Consider the following 20249-nt stretch of genomic DNA (forward strand, 5'->3'; position numbering starts at 1 on the left):
TGTGATACTTGTATGTTATGGTTTAGTAGCTGAAAGTGGGCGAGGCCCGTATCTCCATGGATAGCAGAGTGTGGGGGAGGCCCGTAACTCTCATAAAGTAAAGTGTGGGCGAGGCCCGTATCTCTATGGGTGTGGGCGAGGCCCGTATCCCTTAGCTGTTCATTATATGATTGCATAGTATGTGGCATTATGGGGGAACTCACTAAGCTTCGTGCTTACATTTTATAGTTTTGTTTTCAGGTACCTCTTCAGCAAGGGGAAAGCAGCCGGCGCAGTAGCGGCATATCACACACTCTCATGTTTTCCGCACTATGGATTTTTCTGGGATGTACTCTGAATATTTTACTATGATGTTATCGGTTCTCAGACATAAATTAATATTATGAATGTTTTGTAACGATGTTTTTATGTATTAACCTAATTTAAAAATGAAATTTTTAGCTGGTATTTTTGGGACGTTACATCTTTCTTTCTGTTTCTGATGATGATATCATTTGTCTAATATTTGTATGGTTTCTTTTATGTAGATTTGTAATAATATTCACCTCAACCTCAACCTCACTTGCTGCCTGGTAATATTTTGTGTTGCTTAGTGGGTGTCATTCTTTAATTGGCCAAGCTTTATGTAAACTACTACTACCACTACTAAAGTTACCAATTCTTAATAATCATGTGTGATTTGCAGAGGAAAGGAAGGAGACTGATCTAGGTCTTATATGAGGAAGTATGAATATAATGTGGCGAATTTAATGGTTTTGGAGGTTTATGTTTATAGAGATTTATGGGACAATAAGAATACGATTTAAAAATAAAAATTGGACTCTGATAATGTGTTGGAAGAAGTATTTTCCTTCAATGATTTTTGTTTTATATTGATATATCGTTTTTTGTTATAAGCTATTATGTCGAAAGTGTTATATTCTCTGTGGATCTTTCGTTTGATTCGATTATGAGCAATGGAAGATCTTCTATATAAGGAGCTATGGAAGGCATGTGCGGGTCCACTAGTAGATGTTCCAAGAGATGGAGAAAGAGTTTTCTACTTTCCTCAGGGCCACATGGAGCAAGTAAGTATAATAAACTTGTTAATTTCCTTCGAAGTCTCTCACATCGTTTATATTTTACTTCTATTCTTCTTCTTAAATCTTGATTATATACAATTTTTGTTCAGTTAGAGGAATCCAACAATCAGGAAATCGATCAGAGTATTCCTCACTACAATCTCAAATCAAAGATCTTTGTCGTGTTGTTTATACTCAACTTCTGGTAAGTATGTACACATGTTGTTTTTACAGTGTGTGATTTGGATTATGAAGTTTTAGAATCTAGATTTTGTTACCATTACAGGTTGAACAAGATACATATGAAGTTTATGCTCAAATTACTCTACTTCCAGAAGCAGATGTAAGACTTCACATCTTAAATTCTTTACAATTTATAACCTTTTGTAATTGTTTTCTTTTCTAATAGTGAATAGCAAAGTAATCCTACTAGTCCTGATAAATGCATTGACGACCCTCCAAAGGACAGTATCCACTCTTTCTACAAAGTCTTAACAACTTCAGACACAAGCACTCATGGTGGATTTTCAGTGCTCGGAAAAACACACAAACGAATGCCTACCTACATTGGTGTAACGCCCGTGTTTCTAAGCTAGGCATTAATATTGACGTAATAGTCTAGGTTAACCTTTGTTACTCATTTTGAAGTAATAAAGAGGAATTATGTGAATATCGAAGTTTCGCGACAAAACGTCACCGAAATCCGAGTTATAAACTACTTTTTAGCCGAATGACGTAAAAAGTGAGTTTTTTGATAAACTACTTTTTAGCCTTAGTGATCTAAACGAAAGTCGTAGTATTCGTTAAACCGAGAGTATGTATAAAAAGAACGCCCAAATCTGACTTCGTATGAGGAAGTTATGATTTTTCTAAGTTTCAGCTTAGCAGTAGACAGCTAAAACTCGAATTTTTGATCGAGTGATTTTTATCCGACACAACCTAAACGAGAGTCGAAGGGCTCGTCAATAGTAGCACAATGGTAAAAAGACAGACGAAAACGGACGTCGGATGAAGAAGTTATGAATTTTTAACGGATTTCCTGTCCCGGTCTGTTAAAAATAATAATATAAAAATTAAATCAAAATGAGCCGACGAAGTCTAAAGAAAAGTTGTAGATCGTAATTTTACCTACGCGTGCATATAAAGAACGTCAAAAACGGAGCTCGTATGCGAAAGTTATGGATTTTAGAAGTTTTTGCACAAAAACCGAGAAATTTTGCATAGTCATACTTCAGCCACGTCACCTTCGCTCCATGTGCGCCACGTGTCCGAACTGCTGAGTCATCGAGGCCAGCTGGCGAGGCATGTCGCACCCTCCTCGCACCGAAGGCTCGGCCAATCACAAGCTGCCCGGTGCCATCTCTATGTCCGATCTCGGTGAGTCATCCGAAGCAGGTGAGTCATCCGAAGCTGGACCAATCCGAAGACCACATGTGTCCGAGCCTCACACCGCCATCAGCCTTCCCTCCCCTCCGAACCTCGCATGATGCGGCGTGTGTCTTCTTCTCGTTGCTTCGGGTCCGAACCTCGGCCGTATAAAAGGGAGGCTGCGAGACCTCCCGGGTAACTTTGGAAATTTGCCATCTTTCACCCTTAATTTTATATTTTAGCTATTTTCACTTCCCCCGAGGCCCCGGTATCATACCAAACACCCGAAACACGTCCTGAAGTGCCCGAGAAGCCCGAGAAATTTATCTCTTCGGTTTTGAAGCCCAACCCTCGCAGAGCCCGACATCTGAATAAAACTCCCAGTTTTATTAGAAACGATCATTTTAGGCAACGAAGTGCTGCCCGATTATCAGTAAATCAAGTGAGTGTGTAGTCACTTTCACCTTAGACATAGATATGAAGTATTTACCTTAAAATACGTGTTATGTGTAAATATATTAATTGTTTATTTGAGGTGACTGTTGAATAGATGTTTTATACAAGTTTTAAACTGTATATATATGTATTTTATCTACATACATGTTGGGTAAAACATGGGTAGACAAAATAGTCGATGTGTGTTAAAATGGTGAGAGGCCTCGATGTTGTTGTTGTTGTTGTTGTTGTTATAGTCGTCTAGCGGAGTATAGATGACGACTACAAACCTTTCTAGAGAGTCCAGTGGAACACTAGCAGGTTCGCAACTTGTAGGTGTTGGTGAACTAAATGTTCATTGGTGTACTCCATCCCCCTCATGGTTGCCTTTAGGACATGTATGGCTGAGGAGTCCCCTTAGCAGTAGTGTCCATCCTGATGATATTCCTTAGGCTAGGTCCCTTGTGATAGGTGTTTAGGGACGTAAAGTGAGGATAACGGGAATGGGTAATCAGGGTTATTGTTAATTGGTGAACTTAATAAGTTTATTATTATTGTGGGTTGAAAACCCTATATGCTCACCAGGCTCCTAAGCCTGACCCACTCAACTTTTTATTATTACAGGTAGTGGACCCCGAGCATAGTCGGAGGATGATGAGATATTTTTGGATTATAGGCCAGTAGTTGTAAATAACTGTTGTAAGGCTTATAATGTCTTCTTTATGCTTTTGATCTGTATCGGAACATAATATCTCGAGGTTTTGATATAAAAGGAAATTATATATTGCTTAAAGAAAGGTTTTGATAAACTTTTATCATGTTTTGTTTTGGGGACCAATTCCGCAACATCTTTTAAAAGGATTTCTGTTATTTTATTTTAAAAGCATAAATTAAATCGGTCTTTTTTGGCCGAGAAAATAGGGGATGTCACAGTTGGTATCAGAGCATTAGTTTAAGCGAACTAGGAAATTTGTAGGATTTCTAGGGTTAAACTTAGAATGCTAAGTGATGATTGTGAGATGAGTGTCTAGTATATTTTAGATACGAGCACTAGTTTATTTTAGGAAAGATGCCTAAAATGCTTTTATGTGCTAAATGCTATATGTTTGCCATATATGCCATTATTTGTTCGGATATATGGTCTGTTGCCGACCGGATCTGGAAACCTTATGTGTGTAGGATTCTAAGCGTACGATTACGATATTAGAACTAACATGTAAACGTTTCGGAGTGATAAGGGAATTGAAATATCTATCAAGGATAAAGACCTAAATTCGCCTTATTCGGTATATAGAATATAATGGCAAGAACTCGAAGTGGAGCGGGAAATGCAAACAGAAACCAACAACCTCAACCTCAAGTGGTGGAACAGGTGCCTATAGTAGGAGCTGCACCAGAACCCATCACCAAGGCTGGAGTACGAGCCATGATTCAGACCATGATGGCTGAACAAAGGGAGGAATTGAGGCAAATGTTGCTGAACAACAGGGATGAACCTTCAGTTCCTGTTGAACAACGTGAATTAAATGACGATCGATCTGAAGAAGGAAACAACAGTAGATCTGTTGGTCATAGTGAACCTCTTGTGGTTGGGATAAATAACCATGAGGATATAGTGGAGAGAAATGGGTGCAAGTATAAAGACTTTATGACTTGCAAGCCATCGACCTTCACTGGAAAAAGAAGATCCCGTCGAAGTAATGGATTGGATCTCGGAAATGGAATTGGCTTTCATGACTTGTGGTTGCCAAGGCAAGTTACAAACCACATTTGCAATGCGTCAGTTCAGGGGTAGTGCTGCTCGTTGGTGGAACACTCTGGGGAAAACCATAAGCCCTAATGAGCCATTGCAACTGACTTGGGCAGAGTTCTTGGTGCACGTCAAGCGCAAGTACTGCTCGGCCCAAAATGTGCTTGAGTTAGAAAACCAATTTCTAACGTTGAAGAAGGGAAATATGACAGTTGATGAATAAACGAATAACTTCACATGCAAAATGGAGTTTGCTTTGCGTATTGTCCCAGATGAGCTGGAAAAAATTGACAGGTACACAAAGGGACTTCCATGGGTGTATGCGGTGCCAGTACGTTAGGCACTTACTTTGGAGGCAGTTGTTTGGGCTGCCAAGTCTGTTGAAGATATGATAAAGGGGAGAGCCGCCAGGAAGGTTGAAGTTGGCGAAAAGAGAAAGTTTGAAGGAACTTCAGGTTCCAATAAAAAGAACAAGTTCTCGAAGACTGGTTCGAGAAATTTCGGAGGAGGAGCCGAAGCCAAGTCGTGTGACAAGTGTAAGAAGAAACATGTTGGGAAATGCAGTGTGGAAGTCACTTGTTACAAATGTGGAAAGCCAGGGCATTATGCCAATGAATGCACCTTCAATAAGAACATTTGTTTTGGGTGCAATGAAGAAGGGCATATTTTGAAGGACTGCCCGAAGAAGAAGGATGCAGCAAAGCCCAATATTCCACCAAAGCCGAAGGCGAGAGCCTTTCAAATGACACTTGAAGCTGCGAAAGAAGAAGCCGATGTCGCTTCAGGTACCTTTCTCGTAAACGAATTGCCTGCCCAAATTTTGTTTTATTCTAGAGCCAATTACTCCTTTATTTCGCATGAATTTGGTAGAAAACTAGTTTTTCCTATAGATAGACTAGTTAATGCTATAGTAATCGAGATTGCTAGTGGCAAGTTTGTACCTGTTATCCATCGTATGAAAAACATCCTCATTGACTTGAATGGGAATAAGTTCCACGAGGAATTATTACCTATCGAGTTAAATGGTTTCGACATAGTTTTAGGAATGGATTGGCTTAGCGCCAATGATGCCGAAATATTGTGTAGGAAGAAGATAGTAAAAGTAAACCCGCCAGGAAAAGAGTCGTTTACGGTGTATGGAGACAAACGCAGAGTAAACTCTGGAATCATTTCCCTAATGAAAGCCAGAAAGTGTTTCGTCAAGGGATGTACATCATATCTAGCATTCGTGATCGATGCTAAGAAGGAAAAGAAGGAGGTGCAGAATATTTCGGTGGTGTGTGACTATCCGGAAGTCTTTCCCGAAGATCTTCCCGGATTGCCCCATGATCGACAAGTAGAATTCTGTATCGATTTGTTACCAGGAACGGCGCCGATAGCAAAAGCATCGTATCGATTAGCACCAACAGAGATGAAAGAGCTTATGACACAACTTCAGCAGTTATTAGACAAAGGTTTTATTCGACCTAGTTCATCACCCTGGGGAGCCCCGGTGTTATTCATAAAGAAGAAAGACGGGAGCATGAGAATGTGCATCGATTACAGAGAGCTGAATAAGGCAACAATCAAGAACAAGTACCCGTTGCCGAGGATCGATGACCTGTTCGATCAGTTGCAAGGTTCGAGCTATTTTTCGAAGATCGATCTTAGGTCAGGATACCATCAACTAAAGGTGAGAGAGAAGGATATCGAAAAGACTGCGTTCAGAACAAGATATGGAGACTATGAATTTTTGGTTATGTCGTTCGGACTAACCAATGCTCCAGCAGCTTTAATGGATTTGATGAACAGGGTTTGTAAACCATACCTTGATAAATCCGTGATAGTATTCATAGATGATATCTTGATTTATTTGAAAAGCAAGCAGGAGCATGACAAACATCTGCGTGAAGTGCTAGAAGTTCTGAAAAAGGAGAAGTTGTATGCAAAGTTCTCCAAATGTGAATTTTGGATTCAAGAAGTCAAATTTTTAGGTCATGTGTTTAACCAAGAAGGAATAATGGTTGACCCAGCAAAGATTGAAGCTGTAATGAAGTGGGAACAACCACAAAGTCCTACGAAGATTCGAAGCTTTTTAGGATTAGCTGGATATCATCGCCGATTTATCCAAGGCTTTTCTTCGATTGCTACTCTATTAACAGCTTTGACCCACAAAGGAGCTACTTATACTTGGAATGAGAAGCATAAGGAAGCCTTTGAGAAGTTAAAGAAGAGATTGTGTAAAGCACCGATTCTTTCGTTACCTGAAGGAGTTGATGACTTCTCAGTTTATAGTGATGCCTCTGGAGTTGGATTAGGTTATGTTCTGACCCAAAGGGATAAAGTGATAGCGTATGCATCGAGGCAATTGAAAGAGCATGAAAAGAACTACCCCACTCATGATCTGGAGTTGACAGTGGTAGTATTCACCTTAAAGATATGGAGGCACTATCTTTATGATACTAAATCTAAACTTTTCACTGATCATAAGAGTCTTCAATATCTCTTTCATCAGAAGGAATTGAACATGAGGCAACGGTGCTGGATAGAGTTACTCAAGGACTACGACTGTGAGATACTTTACCACCCTGGTAAAGCAAATGTTGTTGCTGATGCTCTTAGTCGGAAGGTAAACCTTGAAAAGAAAAGGCCAAGAGCGTTGAGAATTGAAGTTGTCTCGACAATTGTGGAAAGTATAAAGAAAGCTCAAGAGGAAGCTTTAGAGAAAAATGACTGAAACGAAGAACGTTTGGGCAAAACGTTAGTATTCGGTACAAACGACCAAGGGTTGAAGGTATTGTAAGATAGGATTTGGGTACCTAAGACGGGAGGAGTAAGAGATCTTCTGATGGAAGAAGCTCACAAGACCATGTACTCGATTCATCCCGACAGTACAAAAATGTATAGGGATCTAAAACCCTATTACTGGTGGCCGACGATGAAGCTCGATGTTGCTAAGTATGTAGCCGAGTGTGTAACATGTGTTAGGGTTAAGGCACAACATTAGAAATCGTATGGGAGTTTAGAACCTTTACCTGTACCCATGGGTAAATGGGAAGACATCACCATGGATTTTGTGACTAAACTGCCCAGAACAAGGAACGATCACGACATGATTTGGGTGGTCGTTGATCGCTTCACTAAGAGTGCACATTTCATAGCAACCAACGAGAAATGGTCTATAAATAAACTTGCGAATTCTTACGTGAAGGAAATTGTGAGGCTTCACGGTGTTCCGTTAACGATTGTATCCGATCGTGACAGCCGTTTTACCTCAAGGTTTTGGAGGAGTCTACAGAGCGAACGAACAATTCAAACATTGGAGGATATGCTGAGAGCATGTACCCTTGAATTCCAAGGTAACCGGGATGAACACTTACCTCTAGTAGAATTTTCCTATAATAATAGTTTCCACTCAAGCATCAAGATGGTACCTTATCACGCTTTGTATGGAGAAAAGTGTCGAACGCCGTCATGTTGGCTGGAAGCTGGGGAAAAGCAGTTTATGGGACCTGAAATAGTCCATCAGACTGCTAGAAAGTTGAAAGTGATTAGAGAAAGGATGTTAGCCACTCAAGATCGTCAAAAGAGCTATGTTGACAAGAAAAGACAACTGATATCATTCGAAGTTGGAGATTCGGTTTTATTTAAAGTCTCGTCGTGGAAGGGACTTATAAGATTTGGTAAAGGGGGAAAATTGAGTCCAAGGTTTATTGGACCATTTAAAGTTCTTCAGAAGATCGGGAATCAAGCTTACAAGCTAGTATTACCAGAAGAACTGGAGGGTATTCATAATACCTTTCATGTGTGTTATTTGAGAAAGTTCACGGGAGATGTGCCCGACATAATTCCTATTTCTGAATTAAGGTTGGATGAAAACAAGAGGTTAATTGAAGAACCTAAGGCAATCGTTGACTGTAAGACTAAGAAGTTGCGACGCAAGATGGTCGATTTAGTGCTTGTGCGTTGGAAACATACGAATGGGCCAAATCTCATCTGGGAAACGGAGAGTGACATGATGAGTTGTTACGCACAGTTGTTTGTTGATGTGTGATTCCGGAGATGGAATCATCCTAATGGGGAGAGAATTGTAATGCCCGTGTTTCTAGGCTAGGCATTAATATGGACGTAATAGTCTAGGTTAACCTTTGTAACTCATTTTGAAGTAATAAAGATGAATTATGTGAATATTATGTGAATTATGTGCTTATCTGCTTAATTATTATGATTAATGAATTAAGAACAAAAATAAGCGTTGAAAATAAATAACTAAATAAAGCCGATATCTAAGGATAAAGTTGTAAAGAATCTCGTTAGAAACATTTAGGCGAAAACCTCATCGAAATCCGAGTTATAACGAAGAAGTTATGACCTTTCGAAGTTTCGCGACAAAACCGGCACGGTGCCAAATGACGTAAAAAGTGAGTTTTTTGATAAACTAATTTTTAGCCTTAGTGATCTAAACGAAAGTCGTAGTGTTCGTTAAACCGAGAGTATGTATAAAAAGAACGCCTAAATCTGACTTCGTATGAGGAAGTTATGATTTTTCTAAGTTTCACCTTAGTAGTAGACAGCTAAAAACTCGAATTTTAGATCGAGTGATTTTTAGCCGACATAACCTAAACGAGAATTGAAGGTCTCGTCAATAGTAGCACAATGGTAAAAAGACAGACGAAAACGGACGTCGGATGAAGAAGTTATGAATTTTTAACGGATTTCCTGTCCCGGACTGTTAAAAATAATAATATAAAAATTAATTCAAAATTAGCAGACGAAGTCTAAACGAAAGTTGTAGAACATAATTTTACCTACGCGTGCATATAAATAACGTTATGGATTTTAGAAGTTTTTTGCACAAAAACCGAGAAATTTCGCATAGTGATACTTCGGCCACGTCACCTTCGCTCCATGCGCGCCATGTGTCTGAACTGCTGAGTCATCGAGGCCAGCTGGCGAGGCGTGTCGCACCCTCCTCGCACTGAAGGCTCGGCCAATCAGAAGCTGCACCGTGCCATCTCCGTGTCCGATCTCGGTGAGTCATCCGTAGCAAGTGAGTCATCCGAAGCTGGACCAATCCGAAGACCACACGTGTCTGAGCCTCACACCGCCATCAGCCTTCCCTCGCCTCCGAACCTCGCATGATGCGACGTGTGTCTTCTTCTCGTTGCTTCGGAGCCGAACCTCGGCCCTATAAAAGGGAGGCTGCGAGACCTCCCGGGTAACTTTGGATATTTGCCATCTTTCACCCTTAATTTTATATTTTAGCTATTTTCACTTCCCCCAAAGCCCCGGTATCATACCAAACAACCGAAACACGTCCCGAAGTGCCCGAGAAGCCCGGGAAATTTATCTTTTCGGTTTTGAGGCCCGACCCTCGCAGTGCCCGGTTTCTGAATAAAACTCCCAGTTTTATTAGAAACGATCATTTTAGGCAACGAAGTGCTGCCCGATTATCAGTAAATCAAGTGAGTGTGTAGTCACTTTCACCTTACACATAGATATGAAGTATTTACCCTAAAATACGTGCTATGTATAAATATATTAATTGTTTATTTGAGGTGACTGTTGAATCAATGTTTTATACAAGTTTTAAACAGTATATGTATTTTATCTACAAATATGTTGGGTAAAACATTGGTAGACAAAATAGTCGATGTGTGTTGAAATGGTGAGTGGCCTCGATGTTGTTGTTGTTGTTGTTGTTGTTGTTGTCGTCTAGCGGAGTATAGATGACGACCACAGACCTTTCTAGACAGTCCAGTGGAACACTAGTAGGTTCGCAACTTGTAGGTGTTGGTGAACTAAATGTTCATTGGCGTACTGCATCCCCCTCATGGTTGCCTTTAGGACATGTATGGCTAAGGAGTCCCCTTAGCAGTAGTGTCTATCCCGATGATATTCCTTAGGATAGGTCCCTTGTGATAGGTGTTTAGGGACGTAAAATGAAGATAACGGGAATGGGTAATCAGGGTTATTGTTGATTGGTGAACTTAATAAGTTTATTGTTATTGTGGGTTGAAAACCCTATATGCTCACCAGGCTCCCAAGCCTGACCCACTCAGCTTTTTATTATTACAGGTAGTGGACCCCAAGCATAGTCGGAGGATGATGAGAGATTTTTGGATTATAGGCCAGTAGTTGTAAATAACTGTTGTAAGGCTTATAATGTCTTGTTTATGCTTTTGATCTGTATCGGAACATGATATCCCGAATTTTTGATATAAAAGGAAATTATATATTTCTTAAAGAAAGGTTTTGATAAACTTTTATCATGTTTTGTTTTGGGGACCAATTCCGCAACATCTTTTAAAAGGATTTCTCTGATTTTATTTTAAAAGCATAAATTAAATCGGTCTTTTTTGGTCGAGAAATTAGGGGATGTCACAATTGGTAATTTCACTCTCTTTATTTACTTCTAGTTTCATATGTTTTCAACAGTTTAATGTTCTAATTTTTTTGAAGTATTTTTTTTCAGGACATGTCTCAGCCTACTCCTACTCAAGAACGTGTAACTAAAGATCTTCATGGGATTGAGTGGCGATTTAAGCATATATTTAGAGGTCATTCACTATGTTCTCATGTTTATACTTTATATGTTAGTACAGAACATATATATTTGTGTTTTTATTAAAAATTTAAAAGTAAGATCTTTTTTGGTTGACCAGGTCAACTGCGAAGGCATTTGCTTACAACAGGATGGAGTACTTTTTTTATTGCTAAAAGATTGGTGGCTGGGGATTCATTTGTATTCCTTAGGTATAAATTGCAATGTTTAAATGTTTTTCTAACATCTAAAAGACTAACATACCCTTTTCTTTGTTTTACTATGTGATCATTTAAATGTAATTGTTGGGGCGAAAATGGGGAATTACTTGTTTAGAGTCAAACGTGTTGGTCAACAACATAACTCCATGTCATCTTCAGTGATTTCAAGCAGAAGCACGCGCCTTGGTGTTCCTTCTACTGAAAAGGAGGAGTCACTCCATATGTTTATTCACGAAAGGAACCAGTGGCAAACCAATGATATGGAGGATTTTTTTGACATGATATCTGAAACAAAAAGGTGCCCCTTAATAGCAATGTAGCATTAGGTTATATAGTTAGGGAAAACCTCATAATAACAATGTACAATCAGATCCCGTTAATATTAATGTATTACAGTTTTTTGACATGATGTTATTGGATGAAATTAATTGTTTTGGTATATATTTGTTTATATATTTTCGTATTATGCATAAATGAGTATCGTAAAGACAGCCGTATATGCATATCGTAAATGGTTGTTGAAGTTTATGACACGCAAATGCGTGTCATATTCATTTCTGACTGGGGCTTTAATGATACGCAAAGTGTGTCCTAAACGCGCATCGTAAGGTTACGACACACAAATGCGTGTCCTCTTCCTTTATGACATGGCCTTCCTTGACATGCAATGCGTGTCGTAAATGAGCTTCGTAAATGCGTGTCGTAACTGCGCGTCGTCTATAGACAACACACAAGAGCGTGTCGTCTCTCGTTATGACAGGGCCTTCCTTTACACACATTTGTGCGTCGTCTGAGCGTTTTACGACACGCATTGCGCGTCGTAAAAGGCTTTTTTCTAGTAGTGTGCCAAGCCTAGCCATTGACGCAAGTGTGTGAAATGACAAGATTTAGGCGCACTTGGCACTTTGCACAACACATTAGTCGCTGGGAGCTGAGGAGATTTAGTTTTGGTGAGTTTGGATTGCCACATGGAATCTTGTGAGTGATTGGATGACATCATGAAATCTGCTTTTTCGGGGATTTGTTTTTCTCGTACTTAGTATAAATAGTTCCTATAAGGTCTCATTTATCCCACACCCTAAATCCGTCTTATCATCATCTACCCTTTCATCTCTCTCTCTCTCTCTCTCTATATATATATATATATATATATATATATATATATATATATATATATATATATATATATATATATATATATATATATATATATATATGTCTTCTCTTCTCTTTCTTCTTCTTCTTATCTCTCTCTCTTTCTCTCTCTCTCTCTCTCTCCATATGTAGATTTTGTAATTACAAAATTCAGGTTCATATGTTTTTCTAGTAATCCGTTTGAGTTGATCTCTTCATTCATAACAGTTGCGAAGAAAAATATTTTGCATCAAATCTTGAGTGTTTATGTTGGGTTTTATGTACTATAACACTCCTATGGTGCACATACAACCCTAATGCTTTGGATCTAAGTTCTCTCTAGTTATACATGCAACAAAAATTATCCAAAGCATGAAACCTACAACTAGCATACATTTTGATATTTGAAACATAAAATCAAGTTAAATGAATACCTCTATATTGTAGCTTGTAGAATCTGGCCTTTCAAGAGCTTAGCACCTCAAGTGTGATGCCTCAAATGGTTAACAAAACACCAAGAGCAAGAGGAGGAGAAATGTGAGAGAGGCTATTAACCACCAAAAACGACTAGCATCTTCTTGGAATGCACATGTGCCAATTTTAGGGTTTTAGGGGTTACACTTATAGTGTAGAATTCCAAGAGTTTCAACTTGTAAACCCTAATCCACTTCCTTGGGCCTTTAATCCAATAATCCATATGATAAGCCCTTTGGACTAATTCTTCATGGACTCCACAAAGATTTAGTCAACATAATCAACATGGATCATTAGCCCCAACTATATGATGGGTTATGAGCATTCTAACACTTCCTAAGTGTACATGCAACCCTAATAACCTTGAATCTATGTTTTCTCTATATACATGCAAATTTCTTTTTCAAGGTTATTTCCTAACTAGCATGGCATGGGGATTACATAAATCATAAAACTAGTAGACATACATACCTTGTTGTTGCTTGGATTCCTTCAAGACTTTGTGAGCCTAGCACCCCAAATGTTGTGCCTCAAATGCTTCACACAACACCACAAGACTTGGAATAACTTGAGAGAATACTTCTAGCACTCAAAATCGGTTATGCCCTCTCTAGTAACACTAGGTCCACTAGGTCCATTTTTTGCTAGCCATAGGGTTCCTTTTATAGTGTTGTCACAATTAGGGTTTACACATGAATACCCTTAATTGTCATGACTCTTGATTTCCCATGACCCATGGATTTGTAACTCCCATGGACTATCCATGGAGCTCCATATGGTTACATCCATAACCCATAAACCATGGATCATTAATCCACCATAAAAGAATTGATGATTGTCATAATCAACCCTATATATTTAATTAGTCTCACTTTGATCACCAAATTAATACTAGATTAATACTTGATCAATACTAATTAAATAATACTATTATTAATATATTAGAACTTATAATATATTAATAATGATAAGTGCCTTATTCTCTCATTTAGTCTATCCAAGTATTGCAATGCCATGCAACCCAAATGGACCATGCCGGGTCGGGTCAAGTACATACCAAATACAGTTATGGACTTAGACACTATATCCAATAGTCTCCCACTTGGATAAGTCTAATAACTATATTTGCAAATATGACTTCAAAATCCGACTAGCAATCGTAGCTCTTTCAAAGTCTCTCGGAACTGAGATGATGATGATACGCCATTTAAGATAAGTGATCATATAATCCTCTATTCTCATGATATCAGCCGGACAAACACATGGAACATGGTCTTACTTATTGTCCAGCATTTTGTTTCTCGATCTCTGATTTGTTTCGACATAGAACTAAATTGAACACATCAATTATGTTCTGACCGGGCCCGATACATAGGTCAAAACCAAATCATCGAGGGGCCTAGATATCGCTTCTATTTCTAGAAGGAACAGATAAACTTCGACTGATATGCTTGTACTAACTACTTGTTGAATTATTAACAAAGGCACGTTTTATAACATCGAGTTACCAATGCGTTTTCGTACAATCAATGAATAACCAACTCATAGTCAACAACTCATATCTCTAATTTTGAAGATTTATATGATATTACCGTCTCACGATCACTCGAGATAAATTCCATGAAGTGATGCAAGTGAGCGTGGGTTGGATCCAATACTCCGCCCTTATGAGTACTCATGAATGTTGTAGCAACCATTGCATTGTCCAAAGCACTTTTAGACAAATCATACAAGCCAAATTCATGACAGTCTTAAATCAATACTTACTTCCAAAGTTTGACTGACTGTGGATGGTTTGAATAATAACATAATTATTCTGGAAGTAAAAACATGCAAAATTGAAACATAGTAAACAATCAACACAAGATAGTAACACCTTACTCATAAATAAATAACAACTTTTATTTATCATCAAATGCCAATTACATTTTACAAGTTTCAGGAATCTAATTATTGAAACTAATATCATCCCTCAGCCCAATGCGCCTCACATGCTGTAAATGCTTAACCCTGCTCAGTCCCTTCGTGAGGGGATCTGCCGGGTTCTCATTTGATGATACCCTCTTAGCCATGAGGAGTCCTTCTTCTATTCGATGTCTGATGAAATGGTATTTGCTGTCAATGTGCCTAGATCTCCCGTGATCTCTTGGTTCCTTAGCCAAAGCAACCGCGCTTTCGCTGTCACAGAAAATTTCCATTGGCTCTTTTATAGCTGGTACAACTCCAAGGTCTCCGATGAAGTTCTTTAGCCATATCGCCTCCTTAGCTGCTTCACTTGCTGCTATGTACTCTGATTCACAAGTAGAATCAGCTATTGTCTCCTTCTTGGAACTTTTCCAAGTAATTGCCCCTCCATTTAGGATAAAGACCCAGCCTGACTGAGAGCGGAAATTATCCCTATCAGTCTGGAAGCTAGCATCGCTATATCCTTCCACTCTCAAGTCATCACTGCCTCCGAGGGTAAGGACCCAATCCTTAGTCCTCCGCAGATACTTGAGAATGTTCTTTACCGCTGTCCAGTGTGCCTTGCCAGGGTTCCCTTGATATCTACTGACCATGCTCAAAGCAAAGGCCACATCAGGGCGAGTACAAGTCATATCATACATGATTGAGCCCACAGCGGAAGCATATGGTATATGACTCATCTCAGCTATCTCAGCCTCTGTACTCGGACTCTGAGTCTTACTTAGCTTGGCATTACTCTGGATTGTTAATTCTCCTTTCTTGGAATCTTGCATACTGAACCTCTTCAGTACCTTATCCACATAAGTACTTTGACTAAGTCCAATTAGTCTCTTGCTCCTATCTCTCAATATCCTTATCCCTAGGATATAGGCAGCTTCCCTAAGGTCCTTCATAGCGAAACACTTCCCAAGCCAGGACTTAACCTCCTGCAAGGTTGGGACGTCGTTTCCTATGAGAAGTATGTCATCCACATACAACACCAAGAAGCTAACTATGCTCCCACTAGCCCTGACATACACACAAGACTCATCCTCACTCCTAGAAAAGCCAAACTCTTTGACTTTCTCATCAAAGCAAAGATTCCATCTGCGAGATGCTTGTTTCAATCCATAAATGGATTTATCAAGCTTACACACTCTATTAGGGTATCTTGTATCGACAAAACCCTCTGGTTGAGCCATGTAAACATCCTCAGCCAACTTTCCATTAAGGAAAGCGGTTTTGACATCCATTTTCCATATTTCATAATCATGAAATGCAGCTATGGCTAACAATACTCTAATAGACTTAATCTTAGCTACTGGTGAGAAGGTCTCATCATAGTCAACTCCCGGAGTTTGAGTAAAGCCCTTCGCAACCAGTCGCGCTTTATAAGTGTGTACCTTCCCATCCATGTCGGTCTTCTTCTTGAAGATCCATTTGCACCCAACTGTCTTACGACCTGGTACATTGTCAACCAAGTTCCAAACTTGATTGTCATACATGGACTGAATCTCGCTGTCCATAGGCTCCTTCCATTTAGCAGACTCAGGGCCTGCCATGGCTTCCCTGTAGTTATTAGGTTCATCCAAATCTATTAGTGTACTATCACTAATAAATGTATCACCTTCAGTGGTGATGTGATAACCATAATAAAAATCAGGTGTGTTCCTCACCCTAGTGGAACGTCTTGGAGGTACAGACTCATCTATCGGATCAACAGGAGTTTCCTCCTCAGGTTGGTCGATAGCATTTGAGGTTCCTTCACCACTTGACTCTTGAAGCTTTTCAAGGTCAATTTGCCTCCCACTGTCCCCTTGGCTTACGAATTCTCTCTCACGAAAGACTCCTCTTCTTGCTACAAAGACCACATTATCACTGGGTATGTAGAAGAGGTAACCAAAGGATCTCTGTGGGTAGCCGATGAAAATACACCTCTCACTTCGAGGTTCAAGCTTATCATGAGTCTCACGCCTCACGAAAGCTTCACAACCCCAAATCTTGATGTGGTCCAAATTTGGAACTTTCCCAGTCCACATCTCGTGAGGTGTTTTGGCAACCTTTTTAGTAGGGACTAGATTAAGGATATGGGCGGCAGTCTCTAAGGCATACCCCCAGAAAGAGATTGGTAACGAAGCTCGACTCATCATGGAACGAACCATATCCAACAAGGTTCGATTGCGCCTCTCAGCTACACCATTCAACTGTGGTGTTCTGGGAGGTGTCAATTGTGAGACAATCCCACATTCCTTAAGATAGTCAAGGAACTCAATGCTAAGATACTTTCCTCCCCGATCGGATCGGAGCATCTTGATGTTCCTGCCCAATTGATTCTCCACTTCCTGCTTAAACTCTTTGAACTTTTCAAAGGTTTCTGACTTATGCTTGATTAAGTAAATATATCCATATCTACTGTAATCATCAGTAAAAGTCACATAATAGCGATTAGCATCCCTTGTAGCAACTCTGAAGGGCCCACACACATCCGTGTGTACAAGGTCCAACAAACCTTCACCCCTATCACAAGTACCTGTGAAGGGTGACTTTGTCATGTTTCCAAGTAAACAAGACTCGCAACTATCATCTGACTTGAGGTCAAATGATTCCAAGACTCCAGCCTTTTGGAGTTGGCCTATGCGCTTCTTGTTAACATGTCCAAGACGACAATGCCACAAGGATGCTTTATCCAAGCTATCTGAAGAATCAATATACAACACATTATTTCCTAGATTGTCTACAACATTCACGGCTTCATATACACCATCACAAGGTAATGCTTTAAAGTAAAATACATCATTGTAATAAACATTAATAACACCATTTTTATTATCAAATGAAAATGAAAAACCTTGTTTGTACAAGCCATGAAAAGAAATAATATTTCTCGCCATTTCGGGCGAGTAACAACACTTATTCAAATCTAACATTAACCCATTATTAAGCAATAAAGAATAAACTCCTATCTTGGTAACAGGTGATGCTTACCTGTTGCCCATGACTAAGTTTATCTTCCCGTGCTCCACTTGCTCACTTCTTCTTAGTGCCTGCAAATCAGTACAGATGTGAATACCACAACCTGTATCAAGCACCCAAGAATTAGAATTAGATGAGTTATTAGACAATATTGTGTAAATACCTGCATGGGTGGGTTTAACCTTCCCATCCTTTACATCTTGCAGATATTTAGGGCAGCTTCGCTTGAAGTGTCCCTTATCCTGGCAATAGAAGCACTATGCTTCCTTTGGGTTTGAAGAAGGAGTAATGGGACCTTTCTTTGTCCCACTTGAAGAGGAACCATCAAGAGTCTTACCCTTGGTACCCTTCGAAGGGTTTTTTCCTCTTCTTACCCTTTCCCTGCCCAATAGCCAGAACAGGGGCTGTTGAAGGAGTAGAAGTAGCAACCGCTTTACCCTTAAGGCCATTCTCAGCTGTCCTTAAGAGTCCTTGAAGTTTGCTAAGTGTGACTTCCTCCTTGTTCATATGATAAGTCATACGAAACTGATCATAACTTGGAGGTAAGGAATGGAGAATGATGTCAATCGCCATTTCCTTAGGAAAGTCAACATTTAGCTTCAGCAACCGGTCAACGAACCTTTGCATCTTCTACAAGTGACCGGTGATGGGTTCACCATCCTTCATCCTTGCGGTTATGATGGAGGAGATGATTTCATACCTCTCCTGACGCGCGCTCTGATGGTACCTTTCCAGCAGATCCAGGTGCATCTCATAGGGGTAGAAATCTTCATAGGATTTCTGAAGTTCAGGAGTCATGGTGGCCATCATGATGCATGCTACTTTAGTAGCATCCTTTTCATGTGCAACAAACTCCGCAAACTCTTCAGGAGTAGCAGTGGCTTCACTCACAACCTTAAGCTCCCTATCGAGGACATTTCTTTGTCCTCATAGCGGGTAATCATTCTGATGTTTCTGATCCACTCATTGAAATTGGATCCATCAAAGATGACCTTACCACACAAGTTCATAAGGGAAAAGGAGCATGTTGTGTTTGAGCCAGAAGCATTGTTGGAAGACATCTGAAAGGAAAGAAAGACAAGTTTCATTAGATTAGGAATCCTTAATAATTCACCCAAATGAAATATTAAGGCTAGGATCCAACAAACTATTTATAGTTGGAAGAGGGATGCCGTAATCCATACTATAAAATATTTGAAGGTAGGTAAATGACGATTTACCAATTTCCACCATAAGAACGAAATATTTTATTATTAGGTTTTATTGGTTTTGAAACTCCTAGATATTTTGAGATACATTGAACTTTTCAATGGCATGTTTGAATCTCGATTGTGCCCTCTCAAGTTTGTGACTGGGATGCCGAGGATCACAAACAAGGTGTGAATAACCATACAAATTGACTTGGTACCCTCAACAATATTACCTAATCGATGTGCCGGTTAACCACACACGCTCCACCGATCTATAATAAAGTCAAGTTACCCTTTGCCACTCTTACTAGTCCATGTTAGTGTGCCGGTTAACCACACACGCTCCACTAACGACTTGGTAAGGTACAAAGTGTAATTTTATGGGCTAGCACCAATTTCACATTTTCCTAAAGTAACTAGGATTGGGAATTTATGATGTATAGTTACTTTATAATTCATTATACTTTTAACGAGTATTTAAAGTCGTATCCTACCCGTTCGGCTAACGACCCTACACCGATCAAGGAAGCGGTGGGTGAGAGTGGACACCCATTAAGTCACCATTTTATAGGCAACAACCTTATACCCCCCTTATAGACCGGCTTCGTGAATGAGGCCTACTAACGGTAAGAATGACATATTCTTATACATATCTATATAATAAAATTATAATAATAGTATAAGTGCTGATATTTAAACTTTTTAAAAATCTAAGGTTCAATTTGGAATTAAAGTATTAGAGTGTAAGACTTTTCAAATTCCAAAACTTGAGGGCAAGATTTGAAACTATTCCAAGTCTCTTCAATTTGTAACTTATGAGTTTTAATGGTTCATAAAAATGAAGACTCTTCATTTTATGAAACCTCTTTAGTTCTTTAATCATAATTAAAAGAAGTGACTTTTGGTTATCCATAACTTGTGGACAAGTTATGGACACCATCATACCCATTAAGATCATGAATTAAACACACATGGTGGTTACACATAATTCCTATGATCTTCTAAAAACTCATAAGAACACAAATTCATGTCAAGCAATTTCAAGAAATCATATACACATATACAATACTTGAAAATTGATAAAAGTCATGTAAAATGGGTTAACATAATCATTATCATTTTGAAAAACAGATTTTACAAGTCCAAAACAGATTGGGATAATGATCTTAATCCATT

At 39.2% G+C, this 20249-nt stretch overlaps 1 pseudogene; it reads left to right on the top strand.

The window, feature by feature from the left end:
* The first annotated feature begins 942 nt into the window (after positions 1–942).
* Positions 943–11678, top strand: LOC145164947 (auxin response factor 11-like; annotated as a pseudogene).
* The last annotated feature ends 8571 nt before the right edge of the window (positions 11679–20249 follow it).

Source organism: Lactuca virosa, chromosome 3, assembly GCF_052849685.1.
Source record: "Lactuca virosa cultivar CGN04683 chromosome 3, Lactuca_virosa_CGN04683_v6, whole genome shotgun sequence".
In the NCBI taxonomy this organism is placed as follows: domain Eukaryota; kingdom Viridiplantae; phylum Streptophyta; class Magnoliopsida; order Asterales; family Asteraceae; genus Lactuca; species Lactuca virosa.